General features: G+C 39.0%; 1 pseudogene; it reads right to left on the bottom strand.

Annotated features, from left to right (window-relative positions):
• The window catches only part of LOC127657919 (sodium/hydrogen exchanger 1-like), a 55555-nt pseudogene that overhangs the window by 27561 nt on the left and 9622 nt on the right, over positions 1–18372 (bottom strand).

Genomic DNA, 18372 nt, shown 5'->3' with positions numbered 1-18372 from the left:
TTACCATGGCAGTGTTGAGACCCACTTTTGTATAAAACTGTTCTGAGGCCAGGCCTGTATGAGCGGCAGACTTTTTTTATTATTATTATTATCGACTTTACTGTCACCAAGTCATAACCAAGAGCCCTTTAGTGCTGAAGTATTGAGTGAGTTCTCACCGGCTTTTGATTCATGAGCACAGAGACTCTTTTTTCCTGCTGCTAGCATAATAGGTCAGATGTAGCCTATAGTGTCCGTGAGCTGTCAAGACAAGCTGTTGAATCACCGTTACGAATCAGAGATACGGCAGCACTGCCCCGGTTTCATCTGGCTATTTATTGATTTTTATCATTTAGTTAGAAGTACAAAACCATTATTCAGCAGTTCCACAAAGTCCCTTACCAAACGTTTTCCAAGTAAAGCAGAACTAAATAAAGAGTCTAGTGATTAACGCACATTCTGTAAAACAATAAAAGTCATTGCGAACGTAAAAATGTACCTTATTTACTTTCTTATCCCTCCAATTGACCTAGAGTCATTTTTGAGAAAGAATGCAGCAAACTTTGCGACTGTCAAGACCATCGAAACAACCATTTAAAACCAATTACTCCATCCATTGTCTTAATGGGTCAATTTTGACCCATATGGAAATAACCACATGTGGCCACTTACCTTCAGACCTTCTGGATGTTATTCAGCTTTAATAGGTAATTTGAATGGTTTGCTATATGGGTAAAAAATGACCCGAAGGACATAAGGGCAGGACTGACCAGAAGGTCAGGGGTTCAAGCCCCAACACCACCAAGACATCACTGTTGGGCCCTTGAGCAAGGCCCTTGAACCTATCTGCTCCAGGGGCACCGTATCATGGCTGACCCTGCACTCTGACTCCAGCTTAGCTGGGATATGTGAAAAATAAATAATTTCACCATGTATATGCAGAAATGTATGTATAATGTGTGACAATTGATCAATTTAAATTTAAGAAGAATGAAGTTTCTTAGGACAATAAGAGGGTTAATACACATTCATAGTCTAATATGTCATTCCACTTACACAATGCTGGTAGCAGCTTTACAATAAGGTTCCATTTGTTAAAATTAAAGGGATAGCTCAGCCAAAAAGAAAAATATTCATCCTCATGCCATCCCAGATGTGATGCGACTCTTTTTCTGCCGTCAAGATTTATAGTGATAAAGGAGTTACATTTTGGTCTGTTTCTCACCCAAAATGGATTGGATGGCTTTAGAAGACAGTGATTAAACCAATGGAGTCGTATGGATTACTTTTATGCTGCCTTTGAATGGTGACCAGAACATATATATAGACCTTCAAAGTTCTGGTCACCATTCACTTGCATTGTATGGACCAACAGATCTGAAAATGTTCATTTGTGTTGTGCTGAAGAAAGAAAGTCATTCACATCTGGGAGAATTTTCATTTTTGGGGTGAACTATCCCTTTAACAACATTAGCTAACATGAACTAACAATAGCTGCGGCTCAGGTGGTAGAGCGGGTCGGCTGCTAATCGCAGGTTTGGCGGTTTGATTCCCGGCCCACATGACTCCACATGCCGAAGTGTCCTTGGGCAAGACACTGAACCCCAAGTTGCTCCCAATGGCAGGCTCGCACCTTACATAGCAGCTCTGCCATCATTGGTGTATGAGTGTGAATGGGACGCAGTGTAAAGCGCTAGGAATACCGCTAAGGTTAAAAAGGCGCTATATAAGTGCAGACCATTTATTTGTAATAGTTAAACTAAAAAGTTAACGAATGGAACGTTATTGTAAAGTGTTACCAAAATGCCTCTCTTTATAATCTTTTATAAAAATGTAATAAGAGTTGAGCGAGTTCAAAATTGGCGGTATACGGTATACCGCGATAATTAACATGCATGAAGTAAACAGCATGAATTTTCACACGTTTAAACATCGATAGAGTGATACAGGAAGTTGTGTAACTTACGCCATGATCCCAGACAGGTGGAACAACTCTGCTGACAGGTACGCCATGTAGCTGTAGACGAAGACAAACAGAGGCTCGATGACGCGCGTGTGCGAGGTGAACCGGGACGTGAACGCCGCCAGAATGCCGTAGATGAGCTCACGATGATACCACCCAACGACACGACCAGGAAACACGCGATTCCCAGTAACCCATCAACGAAAGTGATGGAAGACACACTTTTGTACTCCTCGAACAGATGATAGAGAACCTACAGAGAGAAGAACAAGAACTGTGCATCAGAGTTCAACACCGTCTATCACAACAGAGCGCTTTTACTAAGCGAACGCTCCCTGGAAAACAGAGGGAGGGAAGTTAGGACGGTATAATCAAGCTCCAGACAATTCATGTTTCATTTTATTTTCATTTAAGTATCAATATTTTATTGAAAATGTTACATTTTAATTATTTAAATTCTTTTCACATTAAAAACAGTTTATCTACAGTTTGGAAGCAGCAGGACAATTTAAATAAAAATAAATAAAATAAATAAAAAATAACATTAAAACCACAGTGGTAACAGGTAATAGGTATGCATGCTTTCATTTGCACATAGTAACATATTTCTGTATTGTTTTATTCTATGAATATAAATGACTGCATTAAAAAAAATATAAAATTAAGATAAATTAAGTTAAAAGCGAAATTAAGATTTACGCCTTTCGAATTTTATAAACAAATTTCAATCAAATTTAAATCAGTAGTCTTAAAAACAAATTAATTAATAGTTGTATTAATTTTAATTTAATAAAATGTTGTTAAAGATATTAATAAATTCAATTTTATGGAAATTTGTTATGAAACTAAAATGCAAAAATCTTAAAAATGGAGCCATTTTTTGTGTCTGTTCTTATGAAAATATGATTTAATTGTATTTGTCGAACTTCTATTAAATATGGTGCATTTTAAACCTAAATTTGACATCCAACAGCTACTATTTTACCAAAATACAGATTTTAGTTACAACGATAACACTCCTTTTTGTTGCACTTTTTAATAATGCACATCCTCGATCACTCAGAAGTCTTTCGGATTTTGCATGGACTGGGACTTAACAGTCGGGGACCTATCCGGCCTAATACAAACTCTTGCCCTCTTGCAATTTACACAAAGATACAGCTTGTTTTAAATGGTTGTTTTGTTCACTGTTGTTAGTGTGAATGGGAACAGAACTGCCTGCTCATTTAATGCCCGTTTATACTGTACACACAGCTTAAAGAACTGGCTTACATCTATTTTGTAGGCATTTGGGGCTCAGTACATTGTGTATGCACGTATAGTATATGTTAGTCATTGGGGGATTTATTGGTCGCTTCTCAGTTAATGCATATAGTTCTTAACATTGGTTTATTCCACTTTCACAAAGGGTATTTCACGTCGTTACAACTAGAATGGTATACGATGATACTAGAACGATAGTGATATTCTTATGGATTGATTATGGACACACAAGCACTCTGTGGATTTTATGGTGTTGGTGATAAAGGGTTAAAAGACCATCAAGCTGCATTCTTATCGTCTCTAATTGGACATCTGTGGTGAGCTATGCCCCAAGTGGCATCCACTATTGGACTGAAGGCCATTAAAGCACATTCAATTGTTCATAAAGTATGTACACTGGTGGCCAAAAGTTTGGAATAATGTACAGATTTTGCTCTTATGGAAAGAAATGGGTACTTTTATTCACCAAAGTGGCATTCAACTAGTCAGGACATTAATAATGTGACAAATTGCTATTACAATTTGACAAAAATCTTCAGAACTTCTTAAACTACTTCAAAGAGTTCTCATCAAAAAATCCTCCATGTGCAGCAATGAGAGCTTTGCAGATTCTTGTTATTCTAGCGGTCAGTTTGTCCAGATACTCAGGTGACCTTTCACCCCACACTTCCTGTAGCACTTGCCATAGATGTGTCTGTCTTGTCGGGCACTTCTCACGCACCTTACAGTCTAACTGATCCCACAAAAGCTCAATGGGGTTTAGATCCGTAACACTCTTTTCCAATTATCTGTTGTCCAATGTCTGTGTTTCTTTGCCCACTCGAACCTTTTCTTTTAGTTTTTCTGTTTCAAAAGTGGATTTTCCTTTGCAATTCTTCTCATAAGACACCCCTGACTCTTCTCTTTACTGTTGTACATGAAACTGGTGTTGAGCGGGTAGAATTCAATGAAGCTGTCAGCGGAGGACATGTGAGGCGTCTATTTCTCAAACTAGAGACTCTGATGTATTTATCCACTTGTTTAGTTGCACATCTGGTCTTCTACATCTCTTTCTGTCCTTGTTAGAGCCAGTTGTGTTTTATCTTTGAAGACTCTAGCGTTGTACACCTTTGTATGAAATCTTCAGTTTTTGGTAATTTCAAGCATTTCAACTTCATTCCTCAAAACAATGATTAACTGATGAGTTTCTAGAGAAAGATGTTTCTATTTGACATTTCTGACCTAATATTCACCTTAAGACATGCCAGTCTATTACATACTGTGACAACTCAAAAACAAACACAAAGACAATGTTAAGCTTCATTTAATGAACCAAATAGCTTTCAATTATGTTTGATATAATGGCAAGTGATTTTCTAGAACCAAATGATCAATTTAGCATGATTACTCAAGGATAAGGTGTTGGAGTGATGCTGCTGTCTAGATTTGATCACAAAGGACTTTTGTCAAATAGTGATGGTGCTGTTTTACATCAGTAATGTCCTGACTATACTTTGAGATCAGTTGAATGCCACTTTGGTGAATTAAAGTACCAATTTCCTTCCAAAACAGCAAAATCTGAACATTATTCCAAACTTTTGGCTGCCTGTGTTTTCATGGTATTTCCCATTCCATTTTATTTAGTGATGCACCAATTAGAAAAATTTGAGGCCTATACCAATAAACATTTAAAAGATTTTAACAGTGTGACTGGTGTATTACAACCGATTGGTGATATTTATTTCTCAAAATGGTTTCTGTCGATCCACATTGAGTTTGACGGGGCGGCATTATGGGGCGGCTGTGGCTCAGGTGGTACAGCGGGTCGGCTGCTAATCGCAGGGTTGGGGGTTTGATTCCCGGCCCACATGACTCCACATGCTGAAGTGTCCTTGGGCAAGACACTGAACCCAAAGTTGCTCCCAATGGCAGGCTAGCGCCTTACATGACAGCTCTGCCGTCATTGGTGTGTGAATGTGTGTGTGAATGTGTGAATGAGATGCAGTGTAAAGCGCTTTGGTAACCTCTAAGGTAAAAAAACAAAAAACGCTATATAAGTGCAGACCATTTTGACAGACTATACTTCATGTACCTTAACAGGAGTGGTGGCATATTTATATACACTCCTTTTAGGGCCGCAATGACGCGTCGACGCGTCACATTCATTATTTACGTTTAAATATCGAGTAATGGCGGCTTCTGCTCCAGCTCATGGTGAAAATGACAATCTGGCTTTATCACATAAAGCCAGACCACGATCATCCAAAGTATGGGAATACTTTAAACTACAGCCGAACAGAAAGGTGCTTTGTTCACTATGCAAAGCGGAAATGTCATACCATGGCAGCACAACTGCTATGAGCGAGCATCTTAAAAGGAAACATCCTGTGACTCTGCGAACTCAAAGCGGCGAGCCAGCTGGGTAAGTAGTAGGCTTTATTACAGTGAGTTTTTGGAGTTGTTGTTGCGGTCATACCTTCTTTTTTCAGCTATTACAGCTTGTGTGCTAGTTAATAGTGTTAATTGCTAACGGTGCAGATGTAATTTATTGGCCCATTCGGCGACAATAAAATGGACTTTCATTTATAACTTCAACTTAAATCTGTCAACGAAGCCTTCAGTGCATTTAAATTGCCCGTTTTTAAAAGTTGTGTATGCACATGTAGACTAGAGACATGCACTCCGCGGGACCCAACACAACAGAGTGCGGCGCGGGATCTGATGGCGAGTCTTGGTGCGGTGATAATGCACTCGTGTGTGTGCTGGTTCTTGGGAGAATAAAAGCGATTCAGCGGGACTCCATAAAATAGAAATCTATAAATTGAACATCTCAAAACAAATAAATTGTCATTCATCTGTTGCACAAAAGCAACAAGAACAACTAAAACAAAATAGATAGACCCTGGCCTGTAAATCGTTTCTATGTATAACATGTTTGCAGCGTTTAACAATGTAGCCAATCACAGACATATGTGTTGATTTCTTGAGCGCAATGGCCAATCAGAAGCATTTAAGATGGAATCTCCTCACCGCTCAAAAATGGACTTTTTGTTCAGTGCTGAATTCTGCATACTGGCAAATCGATATAATGAAAGATTCATTGTGCAGTCAGTTTCATTGATAATAACAGAGATGTCCGCTTTTTAGGAATTATTAAGGGAGAAATCCGTCCATGCATGTCTCTAATGTAGACTTTAAAAACAAACAATAACGTTATATTTACATATTAACAGTAGCCTAGGCTGTAATCTAGTGTATTTATTTATTTATTTATTGTTTATTTGAATAGGGACAGATACAAAAAAAATTCAGAAAATGAATTAATAAAAGTTTGAAATACTAATGTAGAAGTTGTACTTATTATTTATTGGAAAGTTTGCCAATGGATAAATCGGCTAATCCCAAAAATATGCATTAGATTAATCGGAAAAATAATCGTTAGATTAGTCGACTAATCGAAGAAATAATCGATAGATTAATCAACAACAAAAATAATCGTTAGATGCAGCCCTAACTCCTTTAATTCATTGTTACACCTTTTTAAAATGCATTATATTAATTTTCACTCTGTCTAACTGTACAGTGATGCAGCGATAAAAAGAAATATTCAGCTTTACGACACATTTGTCAGAGACATTGTTAAATGAGATGACTCAAGGTAAACGTGCATTTGGAAAAACATGCATAATTCAACTGACGGTTGCTTCATTCATTTAATTATTGGTATTGATGTGTAACTATAAATAAAAGAGTGTCTTCAATATTAGTTTTCATTGTGGCATTGAAAGTTGCTATGGCGAATCATTACATTGTCTCGTTATTGACTACTTTATTGACTTTATTTTCGGTAGACTTCATGTACTCACCACAGTGACTGCGTCATTGAGTAGTGACTCTCCAAACACCAGAATATGGAGCAATTCGTTGATGTGGATCTCTTCAAACACTGCCAGAACGGCCACCGGGTCGACAGCGGAGACGATGGACCCAAACAGCAGGCAGGACAGGAGGTCCACATTCACCAGGTCAACGCCCTCGAGCTGGCACACCCCATACAGAAGACCACCAATGAAAAAGGCGTTCCACAGCGTTCCCACCACTGCGAACATGAGGATGGTGCCCAGGTTCTCCGTGAACTGCCTTATGGGCAGGAAGTAGCCGGCGTCCAGGATGATGGGAGGCAAGAGATAGAAGAAAAAGATATCTGATTTCAGCACTATTGGGACTTCACCCACCAACTTCATAAGACCGCCAATCAACAGGCCCACCACGATGAGCAAACAGCTCTCCGGCACGATACTGGACACTCGTGGAATCAAATGGAAACCTGTGTGAGAGAAGAACATCCTTGAGCACAAACTATCAGAACAACGTAAGAAAACATAGGATTTGTACATGAGATTTGAAATCGTTGGGTTATTCAATGTATTCGACGTCAAAACATGAACATTCATGCATTTATGGGTTCCAAAAAGCAAGTGAGTAGACTGAGGTCACATTACAACTAAAGTGAAAAAGGAAGAACTGAATTCATGTGCAACTACGATTACAAAAAAATGTGCAAAGAGAGCTGGTTTCTTTTCCACTGAAGATGGAAACAAAACGTTTCTTAATATGCTATATATTTTTATGTAATTGTTTTTCCCCCTCCATTTTACAATGAAAGCAATGTTTTGAGGAAGTAAACAGTGCAGTGTAGCTCGTGAAGTCACACAGCATGACAGAGTAGATACCACAAGAGTCACAAAGAGAGTTAAAGGCCACATGCTCAAAATATTTAAAATTTTTGCAACATTTTTGGCTGATTCCAATGTTTTGTCACTTACCTTATTTTGTCATCAGATCACTGTTTTACTGGAATTATGCTTTAAAAATGTACAAAGAGTCACTAAAGGTTTTTCACTGTTCACTGAAATGAATCATTTCAATTAAACATGGATTGGATCTGTTGAACATGCCATGCCAACATTTTTAAGAGAACCACAATGAAAGAAAACGGCTGTGATTTCAATCTTAATTCAATCAGTCGTGCAACATCAATGGATATAATTCTGATGTCAAGTGTTTCGAATGGTTTCCCTCATCATGTAGTCTATTGGTAAGTACCATTTTCACAACCATCGCATCCGTTTATGGTGTTGTTTCGGCATTTACATACGAACGCGAAAGAATACATATGTAATATCACATGCTCTTCAGAATGCCAACCCTTCAACATATGGTGCCTGTTATAATTTCTGGATTGTGCATTTAAATTCACAGAGTTTAGACAAAGTAATAAATTATAAATCAACCATAGTTTTTTTCTATCTGTGTTTTCATGCTTCTAAACTCCTCCTCTCCAACCACGTCACCACCTGTTCCCTTGACCCAATTCCTTTTCACCTTCTCCAGGTCATCTGCAGACTTTGACACAGTCAACCATCAGATTCTGCTCTCCACCCTCTCCTCGCTGGGTAGTACAGGAGTGTGCTTGACTGGTTTAAATCCCATCTCTCAGGTAGGTCCTTCAAGGTAGCCTGGAGAGGTGAGGTATCCAAGCCACGTCAACAACTTACTGGGGTACCTCAGGGCTCAGTGCTTGGGCCACTTCTTTTCTCATTATTATTATGGGAGCAACTTGGGGTTCAGTGTCTTGCCCAAGGACACTGCGGCATGTGGAGTCATGTGGGCCGGGAATCGAACCACCAACCCTGCGATTAGCAGCCGACCCGCTCTACCACCTGAGCCACAGCCGACCCAAGTGCGCGTATATCAGCAATTTCATAGGAGTGAAAATTTTACGGTTTTGGGTTTTTGTTTTGAACTCAAAGCGTCACCTCCAGCCAAAGCTGGTTTGCTGGACTTAGCTGGTTTAAGCTAGTCTTCCATCCTGGCTAAGCTGGCGTTTAGCTGGTCCGCTGGCTAGTCTCTCGACAAATGCCAAAAAACCCTCTAAAACCATTAAAACAGACTAGCAAAAACTGCTTGGACAGGCTGGGAGGCCAGCTAACCATCTTAAACAGGTTAAAGCTGGTTTTGTTCTATAAAAGACACAGCGGATTGACAGCAGCACAGCCAGACAGCAGTCATACACGCTCAGCTACTATAAGGTCATTTCACCTTCATGCTGGCACACTGCCGGTGATGCCCCGACAATGTGCCCATTAAAACCCCATTGATGGATGCCAGGGTGACACACTTTCTAAAGCATATGGGCATGTTGGCATGTGCTGCAAGGCGAGAAAACAACCCTGAGGAAATAGCCAACATTCGTTTAAATAAAATTGAGCAATATTCTACTCATTTGTGGCATTGTATTATTTCCCTAAAGTGCACTTAGAATATTAATCACAGCCTCTTGCACACGATCATCATGATGTTGTTTTTCATGAACATTTTACACATGCTGGGTCATCCCGTGTCGACTCAAACAGAGTCCCCTGCTCAAAATTCTGTTTTTGATCATTTGTTTACTGGTAAGTTTTGCAGATGTGCATTTCTAGATGTAGGTGTCCCACGAGCTACCCACATCCTTTATTCTGAACAATAGCATATTTTGGGACTTTCTAAATAGGACATCACTGTTTTAGTATGAATAAAAGGTACATTTCTTGTTAAGCATTACTTGCACTTCAGACCCGTTTTGTTGGACAAGAAAAACTAGCTTCATACCATGTGACCCACATTTGGTTTTTGACCATTGAGAGCCCCGTATCTTTGGGATTTAACCATATAGGGCCTTAATTATGACGATACCAAAAGGAAAGTTCGTTCTTAACCACAATTTAAAAGGATATTAAGTTATAGGCACTCCAACTTTGGAAAAACAACACAAAAATGTTTTTTTTTCCCCCATTTTGGACTATATTTGTGGCATATAATGCAACAAGCGGTGCTGAAGTCAACAGATTTTAGTAATAGACCTACCAATCTATGTGTAAAAATCATGATGATGGCTCTTTCCTAATTTATATTTTTACCTGTTGTTTGATCCAAAACCATAGTCGAAAATTGTCATTTTCACCATGACACATTCCATCAGCCACAACATTAAAACCACCTGCCTAATATTGTCTAGGTCCCCCTCGTGCCGCCAAAACCGCGCCAACAAAACCGCGCCATCTCAGAACAGCATTCAACGATTATATTCTTCTCAAACAATTGTACAGAGTGGTTATCCAAGTTACCGTAGACATTGTCAGTTCAAACCAGTCTGGCCATTCTCGGTTGACCTCTCTCATCAACAAGGTGTTTCCATCCACAGAACTGCCCCACACTGGGTGTTTATTTGGATTTAGCACCATTCGGAGTAAATTATAGAGACTGTAGTGTGTGAATATCCCAGAAATACTCAAACCAGCCCGTATGGCACCAACAATCATGCCACGGTCCAAAACCCTGCAGATCACTGATTGGTCAGGGAGAATAGTCACTACCAGCGTCACTGGATTTCCGACACGGGACATCAACACGCTAGTTTTAAAGTTAGCAACAGCGATAACAGTATCATTTGTCAACACACCTCTTGAACTGTGAAAAAAGAAATGGCTGTGCGCAAAACCAGGCTGTGGTCATTAAACGTGGTGCAGACGTTTTTCTTGGGATGTCTCTCAGCTGTTGGGCGCACACGGCTACCACCGGACCTACCAACAGTGTAGGGAAAAGTTAAACAAACTTAAGTGACTACAGAACCATCAAGGAAAAGTGGAAGTGGTTCGACCAAATGGACGCTATCTAAACCTGCGAGCAATGGGAGGGAGAGAGCCCTGGACTGGCGTTGATCCATGATGGAGGATGGTACGTTGTGTTACGTTAACTCAATACTCTGCTTGAAAGCTTCACTTTAGTTAGTTGAGCAGCTACTGGAAGCTTCTAAAACAACCAGACCAATTTAACTGTTACTCTTGTGTAAAATCACCATGCAACAACTGCTTTATGCAGCACAATGTGCTAGTAGCTAACAGCTAGCGGTCGTGTTATTGTTTTGGTCAGTTTGTGTCATGTTTAAGATGATGCCACGGCAGTAGAGGCGGCGTAACTATGACGATCAGCCACTGCACTATACAGCAAAGTAAAGCGAGTAGAGTTGAGGCGAGTCGAACCGTAACGTGCAGCGGAAAAGTGCCTTAAGTGCAATCATTATAACGTGACCATTTCTAACTAGAGGAAGACCGATATATCGGTTTTGCCGATTAATCTGTACCAAGAGTTGCTTTTTGGAACTATCGTTATAGGCAAAAATCAATGCCGATATTTGCTTAAACTTGTTTATACTTAAAAGTCCCTCATCATGCACCAAATCTGAATTGTGTCTGGTTATTTTGGGGATTTTGTTTGAACAATAAACTGCATATGGGACTTCATTCATTTAGGACTCTTTGTCAGAGCCCATCATAGTAAGGAAAGAATAAGATTCTATTAATTCTATAAATCGATTTTAAAAACTATAGGCCGATTAATCGGCTATCAGCCTTTCCCACAACCTTAGTTATTGTATCACGAAATCCACAATCGGTCAACCTCTATTCCCAACAACACATTTTTGTGTTTGTGATATCTGCACTGGTTGTTCACACAACAACATACATAAAAGGGAGTCATGTTTCTCTATGAAGATCACTTCATCTCAGAGTAAAGGTGATGGTCCTGAGAACAACGCATAAAGATTAGCTAATGAACAAATAAAACTTGATAAACCTGTGAGACTCAATGCTAACACAATGCTGTTTTACCTGAACGCTAGTATGAGTATAAACACATCTTGTCACGCCTGTTTCTTGGTATTGGAATAAAAGGCAGATTCCACGAGAATTGCGTCAGATTACATAATCTGGTGCCAGGCTGCATCTGTTTTGAAACTTTGAACGTGCCAAATCTTTAAAAGAAATCTTGCATGACCAGTTTGTATCAGCTATGAGTTAACAAATAATATTGCTTTCATTAAAGAGCAGTCAAAGGTGCTGAATTATTACATCATTGTTAGTAATTTTTCAGCCACTGTGTAACCTGTAGATGATGAGAGAGAAATAATTAACATGGCAAAACAATACATTGACAACATATAATCAACACAACATTGTATTGTTCATTGCCCTTGCTCACTGGTTACTGTAGTACTGCTGTTTTCACCTCCAGCCAAAGCTGGTTTGCTGGACTTAGCTGGTTTAAGCTAGTCTTCCATCCTGGCTAAGCTGGCGTTTAGCTGGTCCGCTGGCTAGTCTCTCGACAAATGCCAAAATACCCTCTAAAACCATTAAAACAGACTAGCAAAAACTGCTTGGCCAGGCTGGGAGACCAGCTAACCATCTTAAACAGGTTAAAGCTGGTTTTGTTCTATAAAAGACACAGCGGATTGACAGCAGCACAGCCAGACAGCAGTCATACACGCTCAGCTACTATAAGGTCATTTCACCTTCATGCTGGCACACTGACGGTGATGCCCCGACAATGTGCCCATTAAACTTTTGTGGCATTACACAACATTGTATTGTTCATTGCCCTTCCTCACTGCATTGTGACTGCAGACAGCACAACATGTTCAACTCACAAACAGATTCCCCAATTGGTAAGGTTCATTTTTTAATGGATCAGTCAAACTGAACACCGCAGAGTCAATGGACTGACCACACATGTTGTTGACTTAAGCATAATCGGTGCAGATTGTGCATGTAAACATGCTGAGTATTATGTAAACATTTTGAAATCAATATTTAAAATGAAAGTATGTAAGGCTCTTATGTTTTTAGCCCCACAAATAGCTTTAGTTTACACGATATATGACCTGATGTCACATCAAATCAAGTCAAGAGTAATCGAGCACATGCTTCAATAAGCCAATGGTGAGCAGGACACGCCCACATCATTATCATACAAGAGACAGAAATGCAAGAATAAATACAAAAATAAATAAATGTGGGAATATTTAAATATAGAAATAAATGAATGCATAAATAAATAATAAAAAAAAAACAAATGAAAGAATAAAAAAAGTTTTGAAGAATAAAATAAAAGAGAAAATAATAAAAGGAAAAAAAAAAAACTTTCATTAAAAACTAATTATATTTGTTTTATCAAGACATTTATTCCTTTATTTATTTTCTTATTATTACATTTATTTATGTATTTATTTATTATTTTTGCATGTTTTGTCCTCCATAAAAAGGAGGGACGAGTCGAAATACATTTTTGTTGTTATCAATATTATGCCACAAGTGCTGTCGTTTGAGCTTAACTTGTTATTGAACCCGGAATATTCCTTTAGCTACATTAATTAGCATGAACTAACAATGAACAATACTTTAACAGCACATATTAATCTTGGTTAATGTAATTTTTTCGTCACTGTTAATTGTACGTGTTATCATTGGTTAGTTCGTTTTCAGACGATGCGCTACAGATAATCATTATCCGTCATTTTTGACTAAATGGAAAGATTGAAGAAATTAAATCATGTACGAATGACAAGCAGGAGTTTGGAGAAACAGAAAAGAAATAAGAAAATAATTAATTGACTGCATCTATAACAAACTTGATTGTTATTGTTCAATAACTTTTTTATGCATCCTTCCGACTCCGTCATGGACCAAATTAAAAAGCACTTTTTAGTTGTTTTTTGTTGTTGTTGTCTCCTTGTTTTCTGCTAGGTGGAAATATAAAGTAAAAATGTAAGATATATATACACACCTACGGTTAGTTTTAACCAATCATCAAAACTCTTGGTCTAGCCAATTTCTCCAACGTCAAGAATTTTAGGGATGTGCTCGGAAAAATAGCACCAAACAAACATCTTCACAGGACAAAAACAATCAATGCATTTTATCATATTTTCTTAGCCGAACTAAATTAAGCATGTTCACCCAGTATACAGTTTGACCTTTGAGCCTTTACGGAGATGAATCACCCATACCGCAATCATCAAATGTTTATGGTTTTAGTCAAGCCGCCCACCTCTACAACTACAACAGTGGGCTTTTCAGATATAGCCGTCTAGTTTCTACCCGATTCTCTGTCTGGTCCTCGTTATACCTGGCCACACCCACTGTTTCAACAGAGCACAACACAATACACAAAACAGGAACAGTGACAGCTGAAGCAAACAAAGGTGATTGTGATGAAAGGCTTTCGGTGTCCCCTGTAGGGTGTTGTTTGCGCCGACCTGTAGAACAGCATGAACAGGCTATTCTTCATTGACAAACTGAGGTACAAGGGTAAAAGCATGTCAGCTGGGACTATCAGTCTTGGTTCAGAGGTTCTGTGAGTGTGTGCCATCCGAGGAAATCTCAAAAATTTTCTTTGTTAAATTGTAAATTTTGTAAATGGTTTAAAATTCAAGCAACAGGCCAAGAGAGATCTGACGTTAAAGTGATTGTACCACACTTAAAGGTTGTTGTAAGGCAGGATGCCAAGCCTCTACCACATTGGCAAATAGTTTTTACTTGTTTAAAAGTGTTACCTCACCAAATATTGTTAGAATAATGCTTAAAAACATTGCCAATGGATTACGTTAAATAAACGTTAAAAATCACCGAGATCACATTTTTTCTCCATTCTGATGGATGATGTGAACATTAACTGAAGCTCCTGACCCGTATCTGCATGATTATATGCACTGCTGCCACGCGATTGGCTGATTCGATAGTCGCATGGATGATTGTTGGTGCCAGATGGGCTGGTTTGAGTATTTCTGGGATTTTCACCCACAACAGTCGCTAGAATTTACTCAGAATGGTGCCAAAAACCAAAAACGTCAACTGAGCAGCAGTTCTGTGGATGGAAACGCCATGTTGATGAGAGAGGTCAACAGAGAATGGCCAGACTGGTTTGAACAGACAAAGTCAACGGTAACTCAGATAACCACTCTGTACAATTGTGATTGAGACGAATATCATCTCTGAATGCTGTTCTGAGATGCGGGTTGGCGCGGTTTTGGCGGCACGAGGGGGACCTAGACAATATTAGGCAGGTGACTTTAATGTTGTAATGTAATGTAATATATATATATATATATATATATATATATATATATATGTGACTACAAGGAGGTTACCCATGTGACTGTACCCTCCCTAGCAACCAGGCCAATTTGGCTGCTTAGGAGACCCGGCTGGAGTCACTCCAGGGGTGGTAGCCAGCGTCTTTACCACTGAGCTACCCAGACCCCCTGCAAGACCTTGTTATTAAGGGGTTTAACGCAAATAGTTCAGTTGACTGCATTAATACAGATATAACAGGAGTATTTGCATTTTATAATTAGTTTTATAAGTGTTACATAATGGTGGTGGTGGGCTAAAGCACATAACTGGTAATCAGAAGGTTGCTGGTTCGATCCCCACAGCCACCACCATTGTGTCCTTGAGCAAGGCACTTAACTCCAGGTTGTTCCGGGGGGATTGTCCCTGTAATAAGTGCACTGTAAGTCGCTTTGGATAAAAGCATCTGCCAAATGCATAAATGTAAATCTAAATATAATGTGAAGCCGTTTTTGCACTGATACCACATTAATTTGTGTCCTATGAATAATCATACTTTTTATTTGCATCCATCAAGCCTCAAATAAAAAGAGAAAATAATCAAATGAGATGAAGTACCTATCAATTGTAAAATATTTCGTTCACTAGATTAAAAATAGGCCATATAACCCATTTCTTCATTGAATATATATTGTGTAGATATATTGCTGTAAGATCCGCATCATATTGCCCAAATCAAAAGTCCTAATCAAACGCTTATAATTCTAATCACAATACTCCACTACATTTGATTAGCAGTGTAAACATGTCAACCGTGGAAAATATGACAGCCATTAAAATATCAGATCAGTCAGTCAAATATCTGGCCTTGCATATGGAAAATGGTCAAACATCTGGCATGTAAATGTGGAGGGTAAAGGAATGCAAATGAGAAAAAGCAGATTCAACTCCTTGTCACAGAGACACCAGGTGTGTTATGCTCATCTGATTACAGGTGAACTAATGGAACTAATGTGATTGTGCATGTTGATTCTGGTCCCAAATGAACAGCCAACCAGCATCTGCATACCAGCCCAAAACCAAGACTGTATGCCAGGTCACAAATCTGCACGTTTCAATCAAGGTTATTACTATTAAAGCTGAAGTGAGTCATTTCGGCACCACTAGTGCCACCAAACTATATAGCAAAAAATAGCACAATATAACCATTGTTTTCAAACAGCATAACAAATACACCATTCATCTGCCATTGGTCGAACTAACCGATATTACCAGACCAATCTCACGCCATTGGTTGACCCAATGTTGTGCTGTCGGACTGGACGGGTCGCTCAAAACAAAGTAATTTACATTTACATTTATGCATTTGGCAGACGCTTTTATCCAAAGCGACTTACAGTGCACTTATTACAGGGACAATCCCCCCAGAGCAACCTGGAGTTAAGTGCCTTACTCAAGGACACAATGGTGGTGGCTGTGGGGATCGAACCAGCAACCTTCTGATTACCAGTTATGTGCTTTATCCCAAGTCATGTTGAAAGCCATAGAGCCGCTGCAGGTTTTACACTTATTTAAGCATCAAAACAATTACATAAGAAAACCATTACGAGCACGAAAGCCAGCAGTGAAGAAATGTCTGTGAAATTCGCACTAAAATATGAACGAAAACTCAAGGTGGAATTCACCAAGCGATTGCACAACTTTTGCATTGTATGTAGTTTATCACGCTGATATCCATTATGATGCAAAAAACCTGAGTATTAATTACTATTCACCCGCAATCCAATTTAACGATGTGTTAAATTTAAATTGCACTATATGTTGTTTTATATTTATTGTATTTTTTAGCGCACACCTCCTTTAAGAAAATTAGACTTGTAATAGACAGCGCTGAGTTTTGTGAAAAAAAGCGTGAATAATTGCTGGCTGCAATTAACGTCGCCAATGGAAAGCAGGCGCTAAACAGATTTTTTTGTTGACTTTTTCTAGCGATCATGGTACAAGTAATTCATCAAATGAGGATGAAAGCCAGTGGCTTCCTAAACAACACTTTGAAGGGAAAAAAAGAGATCATAATTGCTTATTGCATGCTAGGTATACAGAGTTTAGTCTTTTAAACAAGCCTCGTTTAAACGAGACGGCTTTCGTAGGACAAACGGAAACGGAATGTAACATGGTTGCTATGACAGCACGCCACACTTTAACAATCGCGAGCGCTTTGAGTGACGGGAACAAAGTCCCTTTGGAAGGGAATGCATGAGGTCAAATTTATAAGAGTTATAATGATGTAAAGAGAAGAAAATAGATTTTACAGGTGTACTTTTAGTCTAATACTTATCTTAATTATATATTAATATGATTAGGCTGTGGTCAGACCGCAGGCAAATCAGATTTTTTCTCAAATCAGATGTTTTCACGCAGACTGTCCGCACTATTAATTGCAAGTGCTCAAATCAGATTTGCGCGTTCAGACAGAACCGACCTATCTGCATGGGTTGATTTGGTAACGACGTAGGCGTACCCACGTGACGATGCTTTCAAAACGGATTCGGGAAAAATGAAGGTGCGTCATCTCGCTCTCCAAATAAGCGCCCTGTCCATTCGTGGTGCAGAACTCCTCTGTCGCACGAGAAAAACTCAGCGACGGAGGAGATATTGTGATGTTCCGTGCTGCAGTCACCGATTTTGACGTCATCGTTGTGTGTCGCGTTAAGAGTGACGCAAAAGACCATTTGAAATCCGAATTGAGCAGCCAGAAAATGAAATGAAACAAATGTGATGTGGTTTGAATCCGACTCGGAAAAATCAGATTTCATGTGTTTTTTTTGCTGACAAAAACTCATCTGGATACAATCTGGATATGCAAAAAAAATAAAACAAAGCTGATTATTAGTGGTAGTCTGAACAAGGCCTTATATATATATATTATATACTCTCCACCCATCTACTGAGGTACTTCAACTTGGGAATTAACATTCCATGTTTACGGGCAAATTGGTGTAATTATTTTTTGACATTACCGTTGAAGCAAAGAATTGTGGGTTATGAGTGCACACCTCATGTATCCTCCAAATTCCCATGAAAGAAGGTCACATTCGAAGTGTCCTACTCGCTTTTCTGAAACGAGACAGCCTCGATGAGGTATGCGGCCGACAAATGCAACCTCCGGAGGACGCAGCCTTCCAAACGAGACAGCCATTGTAACTGTTATTATTAATTTTGATTAATAGAATTTAC

Source organism: Xyrauchen texanus, chromosome 17 (assembly GCF_025860055.1).
Source record: "Xyrauchen texanus isolate HMW12.3.18 chromosome 17, RBS_HiC_50CHRs, whole genome shotgun sequence".
Taxonomy (NCBI): domain Eukaryota; kingdom Metazoa; phylum Chordata; class Actinopteri; order Cypriniformes; family Catostomidae; genus Xyrauchen; species Xyrauchen texanus.
This window is presented reverse-complemented; position numbering and strand designations above follow the sequence as displayed.